This window comes from Diaporthe citri, assembly GCF_014595645.1.
Source record: "Diaporthe citri strain NFHF-8-4 chromosome Unknown scaffold_3, whole genome shotgun sequence".
Taxonomy (NCBI): Eukaryota; Fungi; Ascomycota; class Sordariomycetes; order Diaporthales; family Diaporthaceae; genus Diaporthe; species Diaporthe citri.
In genome coordinates this window covers 273487-288596 of record NW_025064848.1, presented here as the reverse complement: position 1 = coordinate 288596, position 15110 = coordinate 273487, and positions in this window count along the sequence as shown.

The following is a 15110-nucleotide window of genomic DNA, read 5'->3' as shown; positions in this document are numbered from 1 at the left end:
TATTATTATATATATAAAGTAATTATTTAAATATAATAAAGTTTAAATAAGGTAAGTTATTTTATATTAAGAATTATTATAAGGTATAACTTTATATAAAGTTTATTATAAGCTTTTATTATATTTACTTTATTTAATTATTTAAAATTATAAACTTTTTATTTAAAATAAGTAAAGAGTTTATAATTATAAATATAAGTTAAAAAAGTTTATATAATAAGGAAGGGATTAATTTTATTTTATAATTACCTTAAACTTTCTTGCTTTTTACTTAATTCCTAATAAATTAACGTTTCTTATATATAATTATATATACTTATAAGCTATAATTCTTAAGAATTAGCTTAAGCTTAGCTAAGCATAGTTATTTATTTTATTTCTATCTTATTATATTATCTTTTTATTATATACTTATTATTAACCTTTTTTAAGCTTGCTTTGCTTTTTATCTTTATTATATAGCTATATTATATTTTTAAAGGTTTATAAGCGCTTAATATAGTGCTATAAATATTATTGCATTTTGCTAATTCTTTTTTAAAACTTAATTTAAAACCTTAATATTTATAAGGTTTTTATATCTTAATAAAGATATATATATATTAATGGGCTTAAACTTCTTTAAGCTTCTTTTTTAATTTATAAGCTTAATTAAAATCTTATTAAATATCCTCCCTTATGCTTTATAATTTATAATGGTAAACGCTAATATATAAAGTAAATCCTTTTATTTATAAATTATCCTAAATGTTTTAAGGAAATTAAACTTATTGCTAAATAAATAAATAATATTTAGTTTTAAGGTAATTATATTTTTTAGCAAATCTTTAATTTATAGGTCTTTTATAGCTTTGAATTATAAAAGAATTGCTATAAGGGGTTTAAAGTAAATAAAGATATTTTTATTAATCTTAAGGTTATAAGCTTAATCATTAATAATAATTTTAAAGGCTATAAACTTTATTTTATTTATGATTTTAAGCCTAAGATATTAATTTTTATTAGTTATTATAAATATTTTATTTATATAAAAGAAAATGCTTAAAATATTTATTTAGCTATTATTTTCTTAAATAATTATCTTTTTTTTTTATTAAGGTTAATAAAGTTTTATATATAGGTTAATATAAATATTTAATAGGTTTAATTATAGCTTTTTATAAAGCAAAGTATAGCATTTATATTTATTTATTATTATAATTTATTTTATAAAGTAATAGCCCTTATATTATATTTTTAATTAAGGGCCTTATTAAGTTATATAACTTAATTTATAAGCTATATATAAAATTTATTTAGGGGTTTACTTACCTTTATGCTGCTTAGCATTTCCTGCAGTTTTGGGTTACCTTTTATATATATTTGCTTATTAAGGATAATTATATTTTAAAACTTATTAAATAATTTAAATTTTATATAGTATTTTAAAGCCTTATTAACTTAAGATAAAGAGGGTTCCTTTTTAGTTTAATTATCTATCTTTTTAAAAAAATTCTTATGATTTTTATTAAGAAATATAAGAGAAATACCCTTTATAAGCTTAAATTAAGCAAAATCTCTAAGAATTATAATAAAAGAAATATTATTAAAAGGTTAATCTTTTTTATTTATATTATATAAATCCCTTAAGTATTTAAATATATTATAAAAGAAGTTATTAATAGTTATGCTTATTTTATTATATATAAGCATCTTAATCTTCTTTTATTAAGATTTTAAAATTTAAATATACTTATTGCCCTTACCTTTAATATTTATATTAATTATTAAATAAAGAGTTTATTTATTAATATTTATTGCAATAGCCTTAATTTAAGCAGTTATTTATAGCGCTTAGCTTTCGCTCTTTATTTAAAATATTATCATTAATATATAAATAAGGTAATTCTTATTAACTTTATTACTTTCGCTAATATATAATAATCTTTAGGGTTTTTTTAATTAAATATTTATTGCGCTTTAAAGATAGTTTAAATGCTATGCTATATAAAAAAAAATAAGGGTTTGCTTAGTATTAAGTAATAGCAATTTTATAATTTTTTTTTTAATTATAATTTAGCGTTTCCTTAAGATAAAGCCTAACTTTATGATTTTTATTTCACAATCCTTATAATTAATATATAAGTTATATATATTATTAGCTACTTATAATATACTGTTTTCTTTAATGCCCTTTTTAAAGGTATTAAAGATTATAATATTATTAATATCTTTTTATATTATTAAAAAACCCTTAATATTATTTTTATATAGCTTAGCATTTAATAAATTATTAAATAAGTTAGCTATTTATTCTTTAATAAGTAAATTAAATATAGCAGGGAAGCCTTTAATAAATTTAATTAAGCTCTTTAATCCCTAACTTTACTTTGCTTTAATAAAGAGTATTTTCTTAAGGAGAATAGCTTGCTTAGCTATTAAGGTTAAGAGTTTTAAATTATTTAAATTATTAATTATATTAATAATAAATAACTTATTAACATTAAGATACTTTTTTATTTATACCTTTATATTAACCCTTGCATTTTTCATTAAATGCTATAAATGCTAAATATTAGCTATATATATTTTTAAGCGCTTTTTTAAGTTTTTATGCTTAGTTTCTTAAACTTTTAAAGGGCTTAAATTTATTTTTTTAGCGAAATATTACTATAAAATAAATATACTTAAGTAATAAATTATTGCTTAAAATGGCTTTTTATTATTTTATAATGCAAAATTTAAGTTAATATAACTTATTAAGATAGGAATAGCAAGTTTTTTCTTTTAAATTTATTAAATTTATTTAAGTAATATAAGAAATCCCTTTGGAAATAAGATAAATTACGGCCTTTTTATATTAATACTTATAAGCTATTTAAGTTTAATAAAAAGTATATAATTATATAAGTAAAGATAATTAAAGATTGGATTATAATAAGGGTATGCTTAAATATATAATAAATATTATTCTTTATTTATTAATATTATAAAGTTATTAAACTTTATAGCTAGGTTTAGTTTTATAACTCTTTCTTGCATAATTAATTAAGTATTATAAATAGCGTTATATAATATATTTATATTTAAGAATAGCTATAAATTGTTTCTTTTAAATAGCGGTATTATAAAGAAGTTATAATTTAAGATATTAGCAATAACCTTAATAAATAATAATTTGCGCTTAATTAAGAAATAATTTATAATTCTTATAAGAAATTGCTAGGCTATATTTTAAATAATTATGATTTTAAGTAAATTATCTTTATTATTATTAATAAATTTTTTAAGGCTTATTGCTTAAACTCTTGCTATATATATAAAATGCTTATATATTAATATATTAAGCTTTATTAAATATTTCATTATATAGTATATAATTAAGAAACCTTAGGTTTTTATATATATAAAGGTAAAGTTATAATTATGCTTAAATATTATTGCAAGAATTATATTATATTATATAATATAATTATAATTGCATTTTAACTTAATAATGCCTTTATTTATAATATATAACCTCTTAATAATGCTTTATAATGCTTTAAAATAATATCTTTTATTCTTTTCCTTTTGCATTTTTTAATATTTATAATAAGTTACTATATAGTTATATTGCTAAAATGTTTTAACATAATAATTAATATTTTTAAAGAAATTGCATTAAGCTATATTTATATTTTATAATAATATATTAAGGTAGAGTATATAATAATTTAATTAAGATATATTTATATCTTTTAAGGTATTTTTATTAAGGGTTTTTATAAAATTTAAATTATATTATTTTAATAATACTTTCTTAAGTAATTTTTGCTTATTTTAAGTATTTAAGTTAATTAATAAAAGTAATAAGGCTATATTAAGAAAAGCAAGATTGCCTTAAAGTTATATTATTTTATATATATATAGCATACCTTTTTTATTTATTTTTACTATTTTAAAGTAAAAGAAAACTTAATTAATTAATAATAGTTTATTAATTTATAGGAATTAATTATAAAAGATTAATATTTTATAATAAAAAAAGATAGCGGCATTAATTAAATCTTTAATATTAAGTTTTAGCCTTTTATATGCATTACTTAAGTAATTAAGAATATTCTTTAATTCTTTTAATAATAAAGAATATTTTATATTAAGTTATATTTTAATAAGATTTATAAGATTATTTAAATTAATTATAAATTATATTATTAAAAGATTATAACATATAATAATAGCTTTTATATAATAATGCATTAATAACCTTAATTTAATTAAAAATGCTAAAAGGAAGTTAAATAATATTAATTACCTTAATAATTGCTAAATATCCTTATTTATTATAATATTATGCAGCTTTATTTTAACAGCTACCTTTTTAAAATAGGTTGGCATTAAGTATAAAAAGATATTTTAAAATGCCTTAAAGAAAGCCTTTATTATTTATTGCATATTAATATATTAATTCTTAATATAAATAAGTATATTATAAATAAAAAATGCAAATATTAAGTGCTTTATAAAATGCTTATTATATTATAAAAGGCGTAGCCTTGCTTATAGCTTTAGTTTAAGTAAATAATTATACTTAGCATCTTTATTATTACTATTTTTATTAAGAACATATTGCTATATACCTTTAATTCCCTATAGGAATAAATATAAAAAGGTCTTTACTTAATAAGCTAGGTCTTTTAATATAGCAAAGTTATCTTTACGTTTTATATAAATAAACGATTTTATATAAGGTATTTCCTTTATATTTATTATAAAATTATTTATTAATTCTTTTAATAAAGCTTTGCTTAAGATAGTATTAAGTATTATATTTTAAAACTAAAAGTTTTGCAGCTTTTATTTATATATATTTATTGCTATAAAAGCTAAATAAAATTACTTTAAATTTATTAAGCTTATTAAGTTATTTATAGGAAAAACATTAAATAAAGTTTATCTTATTATTATAATAGCTAAGTTATTAATTAAGTTTATATATAAATTAGGCTAATATATTATATAAATATGCTTATATATATTAATATATAATGCTAGGAAACTTATATTATAAACTCCTTATTAAAATATAATAAGGAGTTTACGGTATAAGTTATAATAATATAATAATATAATAATTAAGATATTTAACCTTTTAATATTTTTATATTTTTTAAATCCCTTTATATATTTCCTATTTTAATAAACTTAAGATTATGCTTATTTAAGAATATATTTTTATTAAAATTATTTGCTAATAAATTTACCTTTTTATTAATACTTATATTATTTCCTTAGCCTAATCTTATCTTTATTTTAAGTTCCTTAAATAGGATATAATTCACTATATAGGTTTTTTCTTTAGCTATAGGTTTAAAGTATTAAATATATCCTTTTAAGTATTTAATAATATAGTTTTTAATTTATAAAGTTAGCTTATTATTATTGATTTATATATTTATATATAAAGGGTTATTTTGCCTTAACTATATTAGTGCTTTTATAATATAGGCTGGATGGATGTTAAGAAAGGAGGAAAGGTTCTTTGCTTTGGGCTATATTTTCCTACTTTATATTATTAGGACATTCTTAAGTATAAACTTAAGAGCCTTTAATAATATATTTATGCATAAATTAAATATTAAACTTAAAAATATATATATATAACCTTTAATATATTTTTAGTATTTTAAATTAATTTATTATAAGTTTATGTAAAGCTTTATAATAAAATTATAAGCTATATTAATTTTAATAATCTTTTTCTTAATTAGGGAAAGATTGCATAATTTCTTTAAATATTAATGCATATATTATAAGAAATATTGCTTATGCAAGGCATAATTAAATAATTATCCCTTCCTTAGCTATACCGCCCTTATAAAGATAATAATTACTATGCTTTAATAATATTCCTTATAAATTAATTATATTTTTTAAAATTAGCTATCTTTTCTTATAAATGTACTTTTAAGGAAATATAAGTTATACTTTATAATATATAAAATTACTTTTTAATTATTAAATATAAGATTATTAAAATATTACTGCCATTCTTAAGGTTTTTCTATAAAGTTTATATTAAAATATATAATTTAATATTATATACATACTTTTTTTAATAACATACCCTTTAAAAGCTTTTTATTAATATTTAAATCTATATTATAAAGTTTTTTATAATACTTTTTTATAATTTAAATTTAAAGATTAAAGTTTATTATTATAAATCCAGCATTTTACTTAAATAATTACTTTTTATTCTTAAATTCCTTAGTAATTATTTAAATTAAGCATATTAAATAAGCTTTTTAAAGATATTTAAAGGCTAAGGCATTATTATTCCTTTATATTAAAAAGGCATATAAACTTATGCAATTAATATTTTTAATTGCTATTTATTATTTTTTAAGCCAATAAGTACTTAAATTTTAGTTTGCTTTAGCCCTATTTATAACAGCTATTATTAATTTAGCTTTACGCTTTCTTATTAATTAAAAAGAAAGGTTTTTAAATACCTTAATGCAATTTAAGAAAGCCAATATAAGTTTAGTACTTATAAATACTTAAAACCTATATTATTGCTTATTACATTATTTAAGTAGGTTAAAAATTTATAATATTTATGCTTAAAATATTTTTTCTTATAAGATTTAATATAAATAATATATAATTTTATTTTTAATTTATACTTCTTATTACATTTTATTATAATTATATAATAATATAAATACTTTAATAAAATAACTAAATCTTAAGGAATTTAAGAATTAAATTAAACTTAGGTATATTAAAAACCTTATAAAGCTCTTTACTATTAATATTTATATATTATTTGCCATATTAATTATATATTATCCTATTTAAGTATTTAAATAACCATTAATATTAACCTTATTTATTAAATAATACATAATTACTAAAACTAAGTAAAGTAAGTAAAGATAATTTATAAATAAAGAATTAAAAAAGCCGCTTATAATATTTATAATTGCTTAAAATTTATGCAATAAATTTGCTATTACTTTGCAATGCATAGCATTACTAATAAAAGTTTTATTATATAAAATTTAAAAGCGCTTAATATATTTACCAATTCTTAAAATAATTATAAATTTAAAGTAATTTATATAAATTAAATATATAATAACGTTATAATTAAGAGTAAATAACTTAATTATATACATGCATTATTAAAATATAGAATTTAATAAGATAATATTTAAATATTAAATAATATTATAAGCAAAATTTATATAATATAAAAGCTTTTAATAATTATTATATTTTTAATAATAATATTAAAAATAATTTATTATTATTTTTAGCATCTTAGCCTTTAAAATTAATATAATAAATATTTTTAATTTTATAAGGGCTATTAAAAAGATATATTGCATAAAAATTTATAATTGTATATTTTATAGCTAATTACGCTTAAACTAAATTATTAAGCATAATATTATAATATCCTTATTAATAGCTAATTAATTTAGCAATGCTTATCTTAAATAAGTTAAATTTATAACTTAATATAAAAATTTTAATTATAAAAAGAATTAAATTATGTAAAGCTAATATTATTAACTTAAGATATTTTAAATATAAATACCCTTATTTTAACTTATATCTTAATAATTAAAATAAAACATTATCTTTTTAAATTATATATAAGCTTATATTATTTATAATTTCCTCCCTCTTTACTTTAATATATTCTTATATTTATTATATTAAATATTAAGATAAATGCTAAGTTTAAAGACTTTAAGGAAGACTTTAATATTCCTTTTAATATAAATTAGTTAAATAATAATAACTTAATTAATAATTTTAAATATACCAACCCTAAGGAAATAATTATATAGCTAGAATTTAAAGTAAAAATTATACTTATTTTAAGAAATAATTATATAAAGTTTAACAAGTCTTTCAAAGGTTTTTAATTATATATACTATTAAAAAGCCAGTAATATAAAAATACTTAAAAGTAATTACATTATATATTTAAAAATTTAAAAGAAATTAAGCTTTATATCCTTATTTAAACCTAACCTTATATAATTAATAAATTTAATATTTTTATAATTAAGGGAGAATCATTATATATCTTAATATAATGCCCTTATTACTTATAAAACCCGCCCTTAAATAATGTTTTAAAATAGCATGCTTAATTTTATATTCTTAACTTTTACTTAAATTTAATTTAATTTAAGATAAATATTATTAATAGTAATAAGATAATAATATAGCATAAATAATTAATTATATTTCAATATAAATTTATATATAAGGATATATTTTAAAAGTAAGTAATTCTTAGCTTATTTTAAAGTTACTTATTAACTTTTTCCTAGGGCTAGCCTTAAAATTTTATTTAAATTAAACTTCTTAAGTAATATTATTTTAGCTAATAAAATAGCGGTAATTAATTTAATAGCGTTTATATAAAAGCTAGCAAAAGACTTGCCTTAATAAATAACTGCATAAGAAATTAAAAATGCCATGAATTTTATATAAATAACTATATACTTTAATATGCTACCTAAGTATAAAAAGGATTAATTTATATCTTTAATTTACTTAAAAATAAATAATTATGCATTTTATATTCTTATTATTATTCTTAAGTTAGCAATATAACTTTAAAAGAAATTTAGCAATTTATTAAAGCTAAGAAGTTATTTTTAATATAATGAAAAAAAATATTACTTTAATAAGTATTTTATTAGCATGCTAAATATAAACTTTTTATAAAAATATATGGTTTATATTTAAATCTTAGTTATTATTTTATATAAGATTTTTTAGCTAAATAAGCAAAGAGGAAATATTAATATATTTAGTTTTGCAAACCTTTCCCCTTTAAAGTTAAAAATGCTTTAAATATTAATTAAGAATAATTAACCTTTATCTTTAAATAACCTCTTAACATTTCTTACTTTAATAAATAATAAAAATGCTAAAATTAAGGCATAAATAAAGAAATAACTTTAAGTTAATATACCTTTTAAAAGAAATATATAATTATTTTTAAATCTTAATATATAGGATATAGTTAGCAATAATAAAAGTAATTCTTTAAGCATAGCTTTAACAATAATTAACTTAAATATTAAATTTATAAATAAAGTTTCTTAAGTTATAAATGCTAGCTTTAATAATATAAAAATAGGTTTATTTATAAAATCTATAGGTATAGCGCTAATAGCATTAAAGGATTATGCTGCTTTAAGCATTATAAAAGATAAAGATAAAGGGAAGGCTATTATAAATAATAAAAAACTTAGCAATATAATAAGGGTTAACTTTACTTAAGGTAAATAAAAGAAAGGAAGGAGGAATTAAGAATTATAAGTTATTATTACTTGCTTTGCTAATTTTATTTATTAATATAATTAATTATTTAAAGTATTATTTATTTAATTTATTATTTATTTATTAAGTTTCTTTATTTAGCTATTTTATTTCTTTTAAAATCTTTTTAAAAAATTATAATATTAATTTATATTTTCTTAAAGTTTATAGGTATTTATTATTTATAATTATAAATAAATTATTTTATAGTTTATTTATTTTTAATAATATTATACTTTATATTCCTTATATTACTTATAATTAAGAGCTATTAATTTAGGCTAGCTAAGTTAATATTTTTATATAAATAGGTAAGTTAAATTAAGATTGCAAACTCCTTATTAAATTTTAATAAGGAGTTTATATTTTTAAATGCATTCTTAATTAATAAAATGGCTATTGCTTAAGGAGAATTAAATATAAGTATTATATAATTCTTTTTTAAGCATAACCTTATAAATAAATATAATAGAAGGAAGTTTATTAGGTTTTCCTTTAAGTAATACCATAAGAGTTATATAAATTTATAAAGTAAAGAGTTCTTATTATTATAAAATTATTGCATTATTAAGAGTATAATTCATTACTTATAAGTAAATAAAGTAAAGTTAATAAGTCCTTTAAATTATTATATATTATGCTACTATATTTTTATAGTTATATATTATTTTTTAACCTTAAGCTTCCTTTTTTTAATATTAAAATGCTATAATAATAATTATTTTAATTTATTTAATAATGCTTATTATTACATTTAGCATTACTTTTATCTTTATATTAAAAATGCTTATTTCTATCTTTTATATTTAAAAGAAATTAATATAAAAATTATAGCTTAAAACCTTAATTATATTTAAATAAGTACTTTATAAATATTTATATTATTATTATATTATTAAAAATTATTATAAAAGTTAAAAACCTTATAAATATTTAATTTCAGCATATTATGTTATTTGCTATATAAAATAATAAAGCTTATATAAGAGCTTAAACGCTTATAAGTTTATTAATACCTTTTTTAATATTTCCTTTATATTAATTATTTCCCTTACTTAATATATTATTATTATTAATAAGGGGATTGCTATTAAAGTAAGTAAGGGTTGCTTAATTAATTATTCTCTTTGTAATTTCTTGCATTATGCATATATAAACTTATTTATATTAAGGGCTATTTTAAAGCTTCTTTAAAGTAGCGTTTTAAAAGATTTCTTGCTACTTAATTTAAAGAATATATATTATTATGTTATATATTATAATTTAATACCTAAGGTAAGCATTTAAGGCAGTAAGCTTTTGCATTTTAACTTATATTATATTATATTAGCTATTATAAAGTGGCTAAGATTGGCTATGGTTGCTTTTATTTATATTGCTGCTATTATAATTATTATAAAATGGGTAACCCTTATAAGGGATGGCTTGCAAAGGCATTTAAAGTTAATAAAAATATATAATTTCTTAAAACTTAATAATTTTTATAATTATTAATATTAATTAATATATTTATTATAATATTAAATATAAACTTATTAAGGTTACTATTTATCTTATAATATTAATTAAAATTACTTAGCGGAGTTAACTTTTTGCATTGTATATTATGCTTTAATATATAAGATAGGTAGCTACCTATTAATTAATTTAAATCTTTATAAGCCATTATTATTAAAGCATGTAATTCTTTAAAAGCATATTTTATAGCTTACTAGCTAAATTTAAAGGGTTTGGCTTCCTATATATTATTAAAAAGAGGTTAGTTATGCAGAAAAATAAGTAGTGCTTAATTAAGAACCTTAAAGCTACTAAATTTAAAGGATTTAAATAAGATAAATTACTAATAGCTTTCGTTTCTTTATTAATATATATTAAAGAAAGCTTTAAATAGTTAGTATATATTGATAATTATATAGCTGTAATATTAAAAGGGAGGTAATGTATATTGATTTCTAGGTTTTTATAAAATAAGTTTAGTTAGTTTAGATTTAGGAAAGTTCTTGTAGCTGCCATTATTAAAGTTAGGGCGGCTATTATTATTAAAGCTATATTAATTACTAGCGTTAAAGCCTTAATAATTATTAAACTTAAAATTTAAGTAATTGCTAATATTAAATATAAAATAATTGCTATTATTAAAGCTAAGATAGTTATTATTATTAAAGCTACCCCTTTATAAATTATTACTTTAAGCTTGGCTACTTTTTAAAGGCTAGTTATGTTATTATAAGTTATTGCCTTAATTTTAATTATCTTAAAAAGCTTAGCTATTTTATTAATTATAAGTATAATTAAGATTATAATTAAGCGTGTCTTAATATTGCGCTTATTTAATTTAATTAAAGTAATAAGGCTTATTACCCTTATTATTATTATTATAATTATTATGGTTATTATAATTATTTAATATCTTAAATATAGCTATATAATAAGCTTTTAAGTATAAGTAAGCAATATAGGGTATGTAAATAAAGTAATAAAAAGATTAGTAATAATAATTAAAAGTATAAATAGGTAAATATAAGTAAGATAAAAGGTAAAATATACTTTATAATAATAAAGAATAAGGAAGGTATGTAAAGAAGTTAAAGATTATAAATAAAGGTTAAAAGTTTTATACTTTTAAGGTTTGCTATATAAATAATTAAAAAGTTAATATCTTTCTTTATAAACTTTTTAAGATAACTTATTAAATATGCTTATAATAAGTTAATTAATATTTAATAAAATTATATTTATAAAGGGTTTATTAAAAGATTTAGCTATATTACTCCCTTTATATATATAGCGAAAAGGTAATATATAAAAAAGGCTTTTTTTTAAGTAAAGTAAAATAGGATTGGTAAAAGAAACTTATATAAATATATTTAAAGGAATATAATTACTTATATAAGCATTACTTATCTTAAATTATTTATTTTAATTTCTTAAATTTCTTAAAATAATATATATAAAAATAAGTTATAATGTATAAAGTATATTAAAGGGAAAGGTTTTATAAAATTAAAGTAAAGCGAAGAGATTTTTAAAGGTTAGTGGGTTATTAAATAACTTATAATAAGATTTCCTTTTTTTTATATTTATTAAGAATAATAAGAAAGTTTATATAATAAGAAATGTACTTTATGCCCTTTTTAATCTTTATATAAAAGTTAATTATTAATATTATAAATGCTAATTTATACTTATTAAGGAAGGGTTGATAATTATTATTTTTTCTTAAATATGCTTATTATTTTTCTTTCCGCTTAATATAGTTTCCTAAAGTAAATAATAAAAAAAAAAATAATTAATAAAATCTTTTTTATTTTTATAAGATTTTATATAATATTAATATAAACTTTAAGATTTTAATTTAAGTATTTATTATTTATACCCTAAATTATATTTAAATGTTTTTAATTTTTATTATATTTTTTTAAAAGCTAAATTAATACTTAATGCCCTTTTTTTTATGCCTCTCTTTATCTTTTAGGTTTACTTTATATATAATTATAAAACTTTTAAATTAATAAATAAGTTTATAATTTTTTAAGCTATTTAATTATAGTAATATGTTTTTTTATAGTAATATATTTTTTAAAGTGATTTTATAATTATAAGGCTAAATATATTGCATAAATATTAATTTAAATTATAAATTCCTTATTAAAATTTAATAAAGAGTTTGTAATTTAAAATAATTATTAAGTTTATAATTTATTCTTATCCTTTAATTATTATGTAAATGCTATTTAGGCTTAATGAAAAAACTAGCTATATTTATCTTAATATAAAAGCCATACTTTATAGTATATTATGCTGTATTATATTTTCTTGGCATGATTTTAGCCCCTTATTAGCTACTTTACTTTAGGGTTTTTATATTATATGCATTATATAGTAATAAAAGGTTAATACTTATAATATTATAGCTTAAGCCAAGCTTTTTTTATTAATATATAGCTTATATCTTATTGCTAAATTTAAAGTATAGTTATAGTGAATATAATATAAAGTATTAATAATAAATTAAGTTATATAAGGGAAATTCCTTATTAAGTATGTTTTTATTTTATTATTAGCTAAGAAAGATTTATAAAATTAATTAATTGCATATTATTTTAAAATTAATATTATAAACCTTTATTACTTAATTGCTTTTCTTAAGAATATATATAAATATTCCTTAATATTAAATGATTAACCTTTTAAAGGTTTAATATTTATATAGGAGAAAAGCAAGGGGTTTATAAAACTTTCTTTATAGCCTTAATAATTAAAAAGGGTAATAAGGCTATCTTAGCCTTTAATAGCTTAAATATATTTACTAAGTTAACCTTGCTAATTACTATTAACGGCGAATTTAATTATAAGTTTAACTTTAAAAACGTTTTTACTAAGGTTTTTATTACTAACTATGCCATAATTATTAAGCAAATTAAAGAACTAAATAATTATATTACTTAGCAAAAAATAATATTTAAGTTATTTATAATATTTTGCTTACCTATTATTTTTAACTTTACATAAAAAGCCGCCCATATAGCATATTTAATATTATAAAAAAGGTACTTAAGCAAAAAACATTTTATAAACCTTAAAATTATATAGCTAATATACTTATTCTTTACCTATATTTTTTATATATACTTATTAATTATATATATAGCTTAATTTACTTATTGCTTATAAATTTATATTAAATTACTAAAAGAATAAATATATAAAGGGATAGCAAATAAATAATAGATTTTTTTAATAGGTTGAAAACCTTGCTACCTTGCTTATATAAATAGTTGGCAACCCCTTTTAATTAAGCGCTTATAAAAGGTGCATAAATAAATATGGGAATTAAGTTAATTATTATATAAATAAACATTTGCTTAATGGTTTTATTATAAAATCCTTGCTTAGCATTATTTATGCAAACTATATAGTTAATAATAAGGGCATTAAGTATAAAATATTAGCTTTTACTTAAGATTACTTTATTAATTAGTTTAAGGTAAAGGCATTATATATTAATACTCCATAGCACCTTATAATATAGCCCTTAGTAAAGCATTTTATTAATTTAAAACGGTATTTTTAATATAAAATTAAAGTTCCTTTTTAATAATTATAGTAATTAAATAATTATAAATATTATTAAATTAAAGCTAAAGAATTAAATAACTATATATTATTATATTAATTAATATAAGAAAAGTAAGTTTTTATATAATATTTAATTTTCTTTTTTTATAATTATTAAAAGCTATATGCTTTAATTAATAATAAGTATTAAATATATAATCTTAAAACCTTTTTATTTTCTTAAAATGCTTATTTTAAATTATATATATCTTCTTTAAGCCTTATTTGCTTATTTAAAAGCTTTTAGCTATAGCCTTAGCAATCTTAAAATAAAGCTTTTTTAATTAATATATATAAGATCTTCCTTAATAAAAGTTAGCGGGGAAGTTAGCGATAAAATCTTTAATATCTTTATTTACTTTTCTTATTAAGTTCGCTGCTAAGTTTGCCATTAAGTTTGCCTTAAAGGCGGCCCCTAAATTTATAAAATCTTTAAACTCTTTATTTACAAGAGGTTATGCTACTATAAAGCGATATAAATTGCTTTAAGTTAAAGTAAAAGATTATTAAGTATTAAATTTTTATAATAAGGAAGCGGTAATAATGTTATTATTATTATTAATAAACTTTTATTAAGCGAATTATATTGCATGAATATATTTTAAGTTAATAAAGAATAAAATATAAGTTAAATTTACTTAATTTATATTTTATATTACTGCTTTATTAATTCT